The following is an 11,779-nucleotide window of genomic DNA, read 5'->3' on the forward strand; positions in this document are numbered from 1 at the left end:
TGACTGATCCCAATTACTAAGGAAAATTGGGTTGTCGTGACACAAATGGGAGCAAGAAAAACTAGTCTGGAACCCAGAGGATTATCTGAAAAGCTTTTTAGTACATCTGTGCCCAATAACAAAAGTTAATGGAAAAATAAAGCAACCCAATAAAGGTTTACTGAGAAGGCATACTCTTCAGAATATAAAGTTTAGTGTTGGTGGTTACCTTTACAAGTTGGCCTTTAGATTACACATTATTAAGGGGGACTGTGACTAAAAGCCATTGCTCAGAGATAAATAACATGACCTTATCTAGAAACAGATACAGTGGCCATTGGAACTTTGTGTCTTACTCTTTTGAGGAGATTGTGAGAACATATTTATGCATATGAAAATTAGTTGCATCTTATAAGGTGAAAACATGAAGTTGACATATTTTGTTGCTTGGAAGGTCAACTATGTATAAAAATGTGAGTATAGGTAAGTAACCAGAGGAATGGACTGTGTCTGTTATTCACCTACTGTCTCTCATTTAAATCCACCCTTTTCACTCTGTTGCGTGTTACTGCAAATTACATTTCCCAGATGTCTTTGTTATCTGTCTTCCTGTTAGGTTCTGCCAATAACTAAAGAGAAACTGGAAGGCAGTAGGAGGAGAAAAGATATTATTTTTCTGCTTTATGTGTTTCTATGAGTTAAACCCCAGAAGTAGCTGTTGGGTCCAGCTTCCAGCTTCTTTTGGTACTCCTAGAACCAGCCTCTTTATGTCCTCTCAGAGGTACCAGCCACAGACAGGCAATGCCCTCTCCTCAGAAGTCTGAATCCAGTGCCGCAGAGTCCCTCTCTAAGCTCCTAGGTCCTGATAACTCCCACTTGTTCCTTTTGTTCCCTAATGCTTCCGGTGACAACAGCTTCCTGCAATTGTCCCTGAGTTATTGTAATGTCCTTTTTTTCTCCTTTAGTCCTCCATTCTAGTAACATTTTCCATATACTAAGCCCTTCTGTTGAAATGTTTAGTGTAGTTTTGTTTCCCTAAATGAACCTGACTGACCTAGTCACATAGAAATATGTCCTTTTAAACAAGATCTCAAGGTCACTCGACAAAGCAATGGCTAAATTGCATTGATTAACAGCTGCAATGTTTTCAATCTTTAAAATAAATTTGTTTTTGTTTTGAGAACAAAGAGTAAAAGAAGCAAAGATACCTGTGCACTCAAGATAAAGGTAAATAATTAAATACCTGGCAGTAAAAGATAATTGACAACAGATCTGTGCCCTTTACAAATGGAGATCTTTGTGTAAGGTCTATTTAGAACAACTTCAAAGTGATTTAATTCTGCTTGGCAAAAGCTGCAAAACATAAATGAATTCTCCTTTCCCTTGTTAACTTTGTTCTGATTCCTTCCAAACTCAAATGTTATATTCCAACTGGACTAATAGTCCACACTTTCTATGTGTATAAATATCCACTTAACTCTAAATTAGTATCTCTACTTCTCCTCAAATAATTGGCCTGTATCCTAAAACTGTAATTTTTAAAATCTTGTGACACAGAATATTCTAAAACATTACTCATTAATTCATTTTATTCACTATTTCAACAAATATGTATCATGTGCCTGCTATGTTTAGGTTGTTCTAAGGAATTAGAATATAGAAGAAGTAAAAACAGACATGTTCCCTACCCTCAGATGCTTCCAGTCTATTGGGGAGATAGACATTGGTGAAAAAATCACATATGCAGTTGAAAAATTTAATAGTAAATAAGGCTTAAATATACAGTGATAAGTGATAAGGTACAAATATATGAGAACCTATAACAGAGATTTGGATAGGGTGGGGAAAAGGGAAGCAGGAAAATAATCTAAAATCTTTAATCTTTGAAGAATTGAAAGCCACCAAACTGTTTTATTATTATTATTTTTAATTTGGGGGGAACTTAAGTGATCAAATGTGCATTTGATTTACTGAAGAGAATAAGTTCAGATAAGTTTGTACTGGCAGGGATATGTAATGTAAGGAAAGACACTGGATTTTAAGGCAAACAACCTAGGTTCAAGAAACTACCATTTACTTGGATATAAAGATTTGAATGGCAATTACAAGGGTTGATTATGATACTTCCCAATTTTATATACAACAGAAGTTTCATGAGTTAAAATTCATTCTTTAAATTTTTATTTTACTGAGGTAACAATGCTTAACATGAGATCTATCCTCCTAACATACAATAGAGTTTTAACCAGTTCATTCTGTATATAATAGCTTTATCTCTGTAGTATTTATCATGTCTATAGTATTATAGATGATTACTTAGGAAGGTGATACAAATATTACATGTTATTTTTTCCCTCCTTTCAACTAAGCCTGACTTAGCTCTGTCAGACTGTCCCCAGGTAGATTCTAAATATAAGTGCAGCATTGGGCAGCTGCTTCTCTTCAGCTCTATTCATTCCTTGAAAATATGCTGAGACGTTGCTTTTTTGCTTTAGCTTTTGTTTTCCTCTAATTATGTTCAACTTAAATGGCTATAGGAGCTAAAAATATAGCATGGAAAAGAGCTGTGAGAGCATTTAGTAAAGGTCCTGAATGAATGCCCTCCTCAGAAACCACTTTTTAAATTGGCTTGATGCTCAGTATGGAAAAATTCCCAACAGCCTCCAAAGCTATTGTCATAAAATAGAGAGCCAGATTGCTGCCAAACATCATCCAGGGAACTGACAGTTAATCCAATGAAGTCACAGAATCACAGAGTTATAGATTTAAGGAAACACAGAAACTTAGAACTTCAGAATTATAAACTAAAACACACATATTTAAAAATATGGGGACAGGTGAGCTGGGCTTGGTGGCCAGTATCTGTAGTCACAGCTACTTGGGAGGATGAGGCAGGAGGATTGCTTGAGCCCAGGAGTTCGAGGCCAGCCTGGACAGCATAGACAGGTCTCATTTCTTAAAAAAAAATTGATGGTGATTGGAATTAGTGTTTAAAAAATAAAGAAGAAATATATATACAGTTGAAAGTAATCTGGGCCGGGCGCGGTGGCTCAAGCCTGTAATCCCAGCACTTTGGGAGGCCGAGACGGGCGGATCACGAGGTCAGGAGATCAAGACCATCCTGGCTAACACGGTGAAACCCCATCTCTACTAAAAAAATACAAAAAACTACCCGGGCATGGTGGCGGGCACCTGTAGTCCCAGCTACTGGGGAGGCTGAGGCAGGAGAATGGCGTAAACCCAGGAGGCGGAGCTTGCAGTGAGCTGAGATCTGGTCACTGCACTCCAGCCTGGGTGACAGAGCGAGACTCCGTCTCAAAAAAAAAAAAAAAAAAAAAAAGAAAAAAAAAAAGAAAGTAATCTGAAGTCCACCTGTTTTAACTAACCACTCTATGTTTGAACTTACTATTAATATAATATCTGAGCCCTCAAGTAGCTGCTAATATTCTATTTGAATGCATAGAGTAATGGGAGCTCATTACCTCCCTAGGAAGCCTGTTTCATATTTGAGCAGCTTGAAATATTAGAAAGATTATCTCAAGGCTGAGATTAAATCTGACCTCTGGTAATGCCAACGCATTGGTGCTGGTAATTCCTACAAATTGGTCCTGTTCTAGTACCAAAGCTGTGAATGTTCAAGGATATAAAACATGGATAAGCTCACTCAAGGTCCTTTGGATTTGTTTGATTTCCTTCAGTCATAGACATAGCAACACAAGAATACAATCAAGAACATCTGTGTATTTTGTTGTGAGGCCTGGGCCTTAGTTATCTTCCCATGCTTCCTAATCATTTTCCTGTATTATTTAATAGAAATCTGAGTTAACTCTGATTCCTTCTTATCTATTTCTGCACATGATAGGGAATATTTGTCAAGTGTATTCTATACACTTTATACATGTTCTAAGGACTTTATGGGTGAAACTCATTTATTTCTCAAAATAACCCTGTGAGATAGGTTTGTCATTATCCTCATTTCTGCAATTTATCCTTATTACATAGAGGAAAAAAAATTGAGAAGCAAAAAAAGTATGTACCATATACAGGTTTTTCAATAGTGAGTGCCATAGCTGGAATTCAAGCTCAGGACATCTGACTATATATTAAACAAACATAAAACAGGATGATAGATGCAATAACAAAATGTGTGTGCAGCCAGGTGTGGTGGCTCATGCATGTAATCCCAGCACTTTGGGAAGCCGAGGCAGGTGGATCACCCGAGGTCAGGGGTTCGAGACCAGACTGACCAACATGGTGAAACCCTGGCTCTACTGAAAATACATAAATTAGCTGGGTGTGGTAGTGCATGCATGGAATCTACTACCATAATCAGCTAATTCGGAGGCTGACACAGGAGAATTGCTTGAACCCAGGAGGCAGAGGTTGCAGTGAGCCAAGATCGTGCCATTGCACACCAGCCTGGACAAGAGCGAAACTCTGTCTCAAAAAAAAAAAAAAAAAGTGTGTGCACACAGAAGAGCGATCAACTTCATCTTGGGGTGAGGGTGGGAGCCAAGGAGAACTCTGGAGAAGTGTTGATAACAGATCAAGGTTTTGAAGCATGACAAAGAGCTCACTGGGTAGATAAATGGTGAAGAACCTTCTGGTAGAAGAGGTGACATATTGAAAAGGCAGAGAGGTGTATTTGGGACCCAACAAGTAGTTCACTAGGACTGTCGGGTAAGTACAAGGGAGAAGGAGTAGAGAATAAGACTGGAGAAGTGGGTAGGATCCAGGTGACAGGGCTGTGGTGCCAACTAAGGAATTAAAACAGGGTTTTACAAGAGAGTGACAGGGTAAAAAAAAATGCATTTGCTTACCTGTGTAGGTGAGGTTTTTTAAAATTTTGAAATATAAGCATGATCAGTTGTACAGATGTTATTTTGGGACCAAGTTACTTATCAAAAATGACATTCCTGCGACTGAAGTTGCTTTCAACATAGTAACAAATTTTAACTCTTCCTTCATAGTCATATGAAAGCCAAGAACATTCTAATACTTAAAAAAACCCTACAATCCCATTTAATGTTGCCATCTAGATAAATTGTCCCAATTATGGGTAAACAATGGTGCAGATAGCAACCTCCTGGAGGGCTGAAAAAAAGAGGTTGAGAATAGTCTGTTCTGTTAGGCTTTTGACTTGGCAGCTGCTTCCAGGTTTATGGATCCTCAAAGGGAAACAAGGACAAGGAGTTTCTAGGGGAGACACTCAACTTGTATGGAGATATTAGTAAGCGCTCACGGACAAATAGGCATCCCACAAGGGACATCTGGACCTTGCTCATTTCTCAGAGTTAAATAAGATTATTGTACAAGGCAACAAAGCAAAATTATGGGGAAAAAAACCTTATCCTAAGTAGTTTCATCAAGCAAACAAATAGCAAAAATGTAGAAAATTCAAGTTAATTTCATAAATGCATTCATTCATTCAATCAGAGAGCAAATGTTAATTGAGGAAGCAAGCCTGTTAGAATTTGGGTTCTGGTCATGGTTCAACCACTTACTAGCTGTGAGTCCCTGGGCAAATTAATTAATCTCTGTGTCCCAGTTTCCTCAACTATAAGAGAAGAAATAATAGCAATAATAATACCTGTATTTTTAGGGGTAGAGAATAAGAGAGTTGATTGAAAAGATATCAAGGGGGTGAAAACAACCAGAATCAAATTTGTTAACCATATAAATGGGGAATGAGGAAGAGAGAGAAGTTTAGAAAGGTCTCTAAGGTTCTGATCTAGGGCTAGTTATAAAACCAGGAACACAGTAAGGAAGGACTGAAGAAGCATTTATTAGGACTCTGTTACAGGTAAGGCATGCCAGGAGAGAAGCAGATGCTCTTGTAGCTGAGGTAAGACTTCTATACCTGTGTCATTTAGGAGAGAACATACAAGGATATGATATTGCTAAAATGAGTACTAGGAGGCTATGAGAATTCACCAAAGAAAAAGCTCAGGGAAGGTTGGTATAATCATGGCAGTAGAAGATTAGGAGGCTGAAGATAAAGTTTAATCTCATCAAGTCTAACCTCCACTACCACTTTTTGGATGTGGAAACTAATGTTTAAAGTGGGAAGGTACCTTGCCCATAGTCACACAATGAATTAGAGGTAGGCCTAGGATTAGGAATGTAGCCCTCTTTCTGCTACATTGGGTTCTGTGCTCCCACAGGGACCTGGACAGGGAAGCTCTCAGGTACATTTCTATCTATCCACTGCACAGCAGAGCTGTGGCTAGTATGTTTTTATCTTACTTAAAAAAAAAAAAATCTGCCTGAGCCTCAGCTTTCCCATCTGCCTATCATATTTCTTCTTGGACACTCACAGTGCACATTAGCTTTTAAATGTGCACTGTGAGTGTCCAAGAAGGGATATAATAGGCAGTTTTCTTTTTTTGAAGTAAAAATTTAAAAAAACCCAGGGCCTGGCACAGTGGCTCACGCCTGTAATCCCAGCATTTTGGGAGGCAGAGGCGGGCGGATCACGAGGTCAGGAGATCGAGACCATCCTGGCTAACACGATGAAACCCCGTCTCCACTAAAAATACAAAAAATTAGCCGGGCATGGTGGCGGGCGCCTGTAGTCCCAGCTACTCAAAGGCGGAGGCAGGAGAATGGCGTGAACCTGGGAGGCGGAGCTTGCAGTGAGCCGAGATTGTGTCACTGCACTCCAGCCTGGGGGACAGAGCGAGAGTGACTCCGTCTCAAAAACAAACAAACAAACAAACACCCCCAATACTATTTAACCTAACATTTTCCAAACAGATACCTACTATCTTATAATGCCCATCTATGTTCCCATGAAACCCAATTTGAGACATGCAGAAACAATTCTGATAGGGAGATGCAAGGCTCATAACCTGACCTATGGTGAAAGTTGGAACAAATAGGGCTATCTGATGCCTGAACTGTATCTGGAAATATAGTAAGAGTTAGTAAAAAGAAGGAGATAGTGAATGGGGAAGGCCTTCTGGGCTGAGGGAATGTAGAAATGTGCCACGAGATCATATATGCAGAATTCCACAATGGAAATTGAGCACAAAGTAGTAGAGAGAGATTAGGATAAAGAGGTAACTGGAGTTTCCAGCAAGACGGACTTATGAAGCCACAATAAAGAATTTGGGAGGATGTTCACTTCTACCTGAGACAGAATAACAGAGTTGGATTTACCCTCCCACCTGAAAAAACAACCCAAAAATCAGAAGAAAATACATGAAAAAATGGTTTACAAGACATTGGACATAAGGCAATGAAGGTCAGTGATCACTGTGAGACGGAAAACTAATGTGTTCAGCTCCAGGATTGCCCCAGCTTATCAGAGAGTTTGTAGGCCAGGGCACAAGGAAGGAAACCAAAGAAGAGGCTGATATACTCCCTGAGTTGAGGGGACAAATCTGAGAACTTGGAAAGACCCTCAACTATAATTTGCAGGTCAGAGAACTAGAGAGGACAGAGTAGAAGACAGAAAAAAATATAGAGCTTTGCCAACGGTCCTCCTTGAGTATTCAGTAGAATACTGATCAGCACAAGTATGTGGAAAAACTGCAGCCAAAGAAAGAACCATTTGAAGGATTAGATGGAAAAGTGCCTGGTACACAGGGCTAAGAACAGCTAAACTAGAAACCTCATAATTCACAGGGCACTGGGTAGAGTACTCAGAAGGAAGGGACTGGCCTCAGTAGTAGGGAAAAATTAGGCTGAGCAAATACTTCTCTGGTCTCACCTAATGAACTTAAAAGCAAGACTTGAAAGAACGAAACTGTTTCTAAGTAACATAACTGCATCCCAGAATGAAGTTTAAGAACATTTACAGGAATACAGAAATATCTATCACTGAAAGGGTAAAATTCAGTCATTCGATAAATGTTTGCTATAAAATAAAAAAAGCAGGCATGCAGAAAAGCAGGAAAATAAATAGAAATAAATTGAAATAAAATAAATTGAAAATAATGAGGAAAATAGTCATATCAAAATGGACGTAGAACTGATACAGATATTAGCATTAGCAGAAAAAGACATTGACAGTTATTATAGCTGTATTCCATATGTTCCAAAAGTTAAGAGACATGAAATATATAAATCAAGTGTCTGTAGATAAAATTACAATATCTGAGATTAAAGTGTACATTGGATGGAAAAATGGCAAATTAGATATTGCAGATGAAAAGACTAGTGAATTTGAAGACATAGCATTGTATCAATAGAAACTATCCAAAAAGAAACACAGAAAGAAAAAAGACCTTCCCTCCCCAGTTAACAAAAAAACAGTGAGCTCTGGGACAACTTTAATTGTCCTACTATGCAAGGAATTGGAATCCTCGAAAGCAGGGCTAGGGGTAGGCAGAAAAAATGTCTGTGGAAATAATAGGTGTTTTTCCACGTTTGATGAAAACTGAAACTGGCTGATTAAAGAAACTCAATGAATCCCAAGCACAAAAAACATGAAAAAACTATACCAGGGCACATCATAATCAATTTGTTTAAAACCAGTAATGAAGAGGAAACTTGAATGTAGCCAAAGGGGAAAACCATGTTATGTACCAAGAAACGACGATAAAGATGAAAACAGACTTCTCTTTGGAAACAATGCAAATGAGATGACAGAGCAACATGTCTGAAGTACTGAAAGAAAAAACTTTCAGACTAGAATTATATACCTAGCAGGAATTTCAAAACTAAGACAAAATTCAGGTTTTTCAGATATAAGAAAGCTACAAGAATTCACTACTAGCAGACCCACACTCTAAGAAGCATTAAAGGAAGCGCTTCAAGCCAAAAGAAAATTATGCCAGATGGAAATATGGATACCAGATGGAAATATGTATCTACCACATTAAAAGCATCATTTAACCATATAAAACAATACATAAGAATATGTCTTATTAGTTAAATAACTTCAAAAGATTTTACTATTCAAAGAAAATAGTAACAATGTAGTTTGGGGTTTATAATGGAAAATATATTGATATAAGGTTCTTATACTACATGTGAAGTAGCATAATGTCAGTTGAATATAGATTATGATAAAGTTGTATACTACAAACTCTACATAAGGTACAAAAATAATGGAAGTAGTTAGTTTATTAGCTATATAAGAGTTACAGATAATAAACTCTTATATACTAGTATCTAATAAACCAACAAAGGAAATAAAACAAAACCATAAACATATTCAAAGAATATTCCAAAATATCCCCAAAGAGGGCAAAAAAGAGAAAATAGAAATAAAGACTAGATGAAACAAATAGAAAACAAACAACAAAATGAGATTTATACTTAACTATATCAATAATCATGTTAAATATAAGCAGTCTAAACACTGTAATTTAAAAAGCAGAGATTTACAGATTAGATAACAAAACATGGTCAAACTATCCATAATAAATGTCCTTCAAACATAAAGACATAAATAGATTAAAAGTAAAAGAATGGAAAAGATATACCATATTAACACTAATAAAAGCTGCAGTGGCCATATTAATATCAGATTCAGCAGACTTTAGAGCAAAGAATATTGCCAGGGATAAAGAGAGTAATTTCATAATAATAAAGGGGTTAATTTATTAAGAAGATATAACAGTTCTAAATATTTATGCATCTAATACCAGAGGTTGAAGACACATAAAGCAAAAATTGACAGAATTGAACAAATCCATAATTATAATCAGAGATTTCAATACTTCTCTCTCTATAATTGATAGATTACATAGATAGAAAATCAGAAAGGATATAGAAGATTTGAACAACATGATCAACCAATTTTACCTAGTTGACACTTACAGAACATTCCACTCAACAAGAGCAGGATATATATTTTTCTCAAGTACATGCAGAACATTTACTAAGATAGATCATATTCTGGGTCATAAAACAAGTTTCATGCATGTGAAAAACCTGATGGAATCTACATAAAAGCTATAAGAACTAATAAATGAGTTTAGCAGTGTTGCAGGATATGAGATAAAACTATATCCATCCTCAGGGATCCAGTGTAGTTCTATGAAGACACAGCCTATTTTATAAGTCTGGATTTTCTCATGCTGGGCACTCTTCCTAGAATGCTCTTATTTTTCTTCTCCTCCTGCTTCCCCTTCCCCACCATGCACTCAAGAAAGCTGTGTAAAAAGACTGCTTATTTTTCAAGATTTAACTAAAATATCACCTTCTCTACGAAGCCTTTCCTGACCCACCCCCTCATTCCCTGTTCCAGGGGAAAATTCATACATCTTCTGAATGCTATATACATACACTTAAAATGGAACCTACCTCTACCATTCTAAAAAAAATTATCTATGAGCTACTTGAGAACAGGGATTTTTCCTATTCATTCCATGAAGTTTAGTGGATAAATGAATACCTTCTCCACTGTAATATAACAAAATCACGCCAAACTATTTATGTATGTTTCTATCTCCTTCACCAAATGGGGCGCTTCTCATGAGTGGGGATTGTGTCTGACTCCTATTTTATGCTCATTATCTAACACAATACCAGACACATGGAAAACTTTTTATGTATATATGCAGACTATATACCTGGACAAACAGTATAGGGATGGTCTGAAGTTCACAGCTTCTGGGAGAAAATATTTCAGAGGCCACAGGATAAGGTCGATAAATGAAAGTGTGGAAGACAAAACAACTTTCTCCTAAGATAGCAAGCAGATTGCCTTGAGTTATCACTCTTCAGAGGCAAATGTCCCACCTTTGCTACCAACCTGTTGGTCAATACTGAGAGCCTGTGGCTGGGACAAATTCTGCTGTACTATCTTTTCCTGGCAAGTTAAGAAATCTTCAGCATCTCAATAAAGTGTGAGATAAGGGAGAGAAAAATTCAATTTAGAAGGCCTTCATAACTCTTCATGAAGGCATTCCCAGGCATATGAATAGGCAGGTGGAGGGGAGGAGGCCTGTCAGCATCGATATCTCATTACTCCTGGCTCCAATGGCCTGAGAGGTCAGCGAAGAAATGAGTGTCTCAGGGGAAATTTAGCTTGAGAGCAGTGATTCTGCCTTTCATTGTGTTGATGGACTAACTCCATTTATTCCTCTGGCAAAAAAAGGTGGGGCTACTTATTTAGTCAAGGAAATTTCACAGCTGTAAAAGGGACTGTTTAGAGATCATCTGCTCTGTCTCTGACAGATAAGGAGGTAGAGGCCCACTGAACAGAAAGGCAAAGGCAGAGACTTTGTTGGGGCCCTGGCTTTATGACTACTCTCTACTATCTGTTGTCACAGATTCTGTAACCTTTTTGGATTTCAATGATGTCTAAGGGTAAAGTCTAAATGTATGGATGTGTTCTTCAAGATCCTGCATTCTTTTTTAAAAAATTTAAATGTTTTACTTTTTGTTGGTACATAGTAGGTATATATACTTATGGGGTACATGATATATTTCGATACAGGCATACAATTAGTAATAATCACATCAAGGTAAATGGGGTATCCATCACCTTAAGCATTTATCTTTTGTTTTTCTTTTTCTTATTTTTTTTTTTACTATACTTTATGTTCTAGTATACATGTGCACAACGTGCAGTATACACATATATGTATACATGTGCCATGTTGGTGTGCTGCACGCATTACTTGTCATTTACATTAGGTATAACTCCTAATGCTATCCCTCCCCGCTCCCCCCACCCCACAACAGGCCCAGGTGTGCGATGTTCCCCTTACTGTGTCCAAGTGATGTCATTGTTCAGTTCTCGCCTATGAGTGAGAACATGTGGTGTGTTTGGTTTTCCGTTCTTGTGATAGCTTGCTGAGAATGATGGTTTCCAGCTGCATCCATGTCCCTACAAAGGACA

General features: G+C 37.6%; 1 protein-coding gene across 1 annotated transcript in view; it reads right to left on the reverse strand.

Annotated features, from left to right (window-relative positions):
- The window catches only part of LOC105533368 (cytosolic carboxypeptidase 6-like), a 673,407-nt gene that overhangs the window by 400,151 nt on the left and 261,477 nt on the right, over nucleotides 1–11,779 (reverse strand).

The sequence above is a fragment of the Mandrillus leucophaeus genome, unplaced genomic scaffold (genome assembly GCF_000951045.1).
Source record: "Mandrillus leucophaeus isolate KB7577 unplaced genomic scaffold, Mleu.le_1.0 Scaffold1248, whole genome shotgun sequence".
NCBI classification, from domain to species: domain Eukaryota; kingdom Metazoa; phylum Chordata; class Mammalia; order Primates; family Cercopithecidae; genus Mandrillus; species Mandrillus leucophaeus.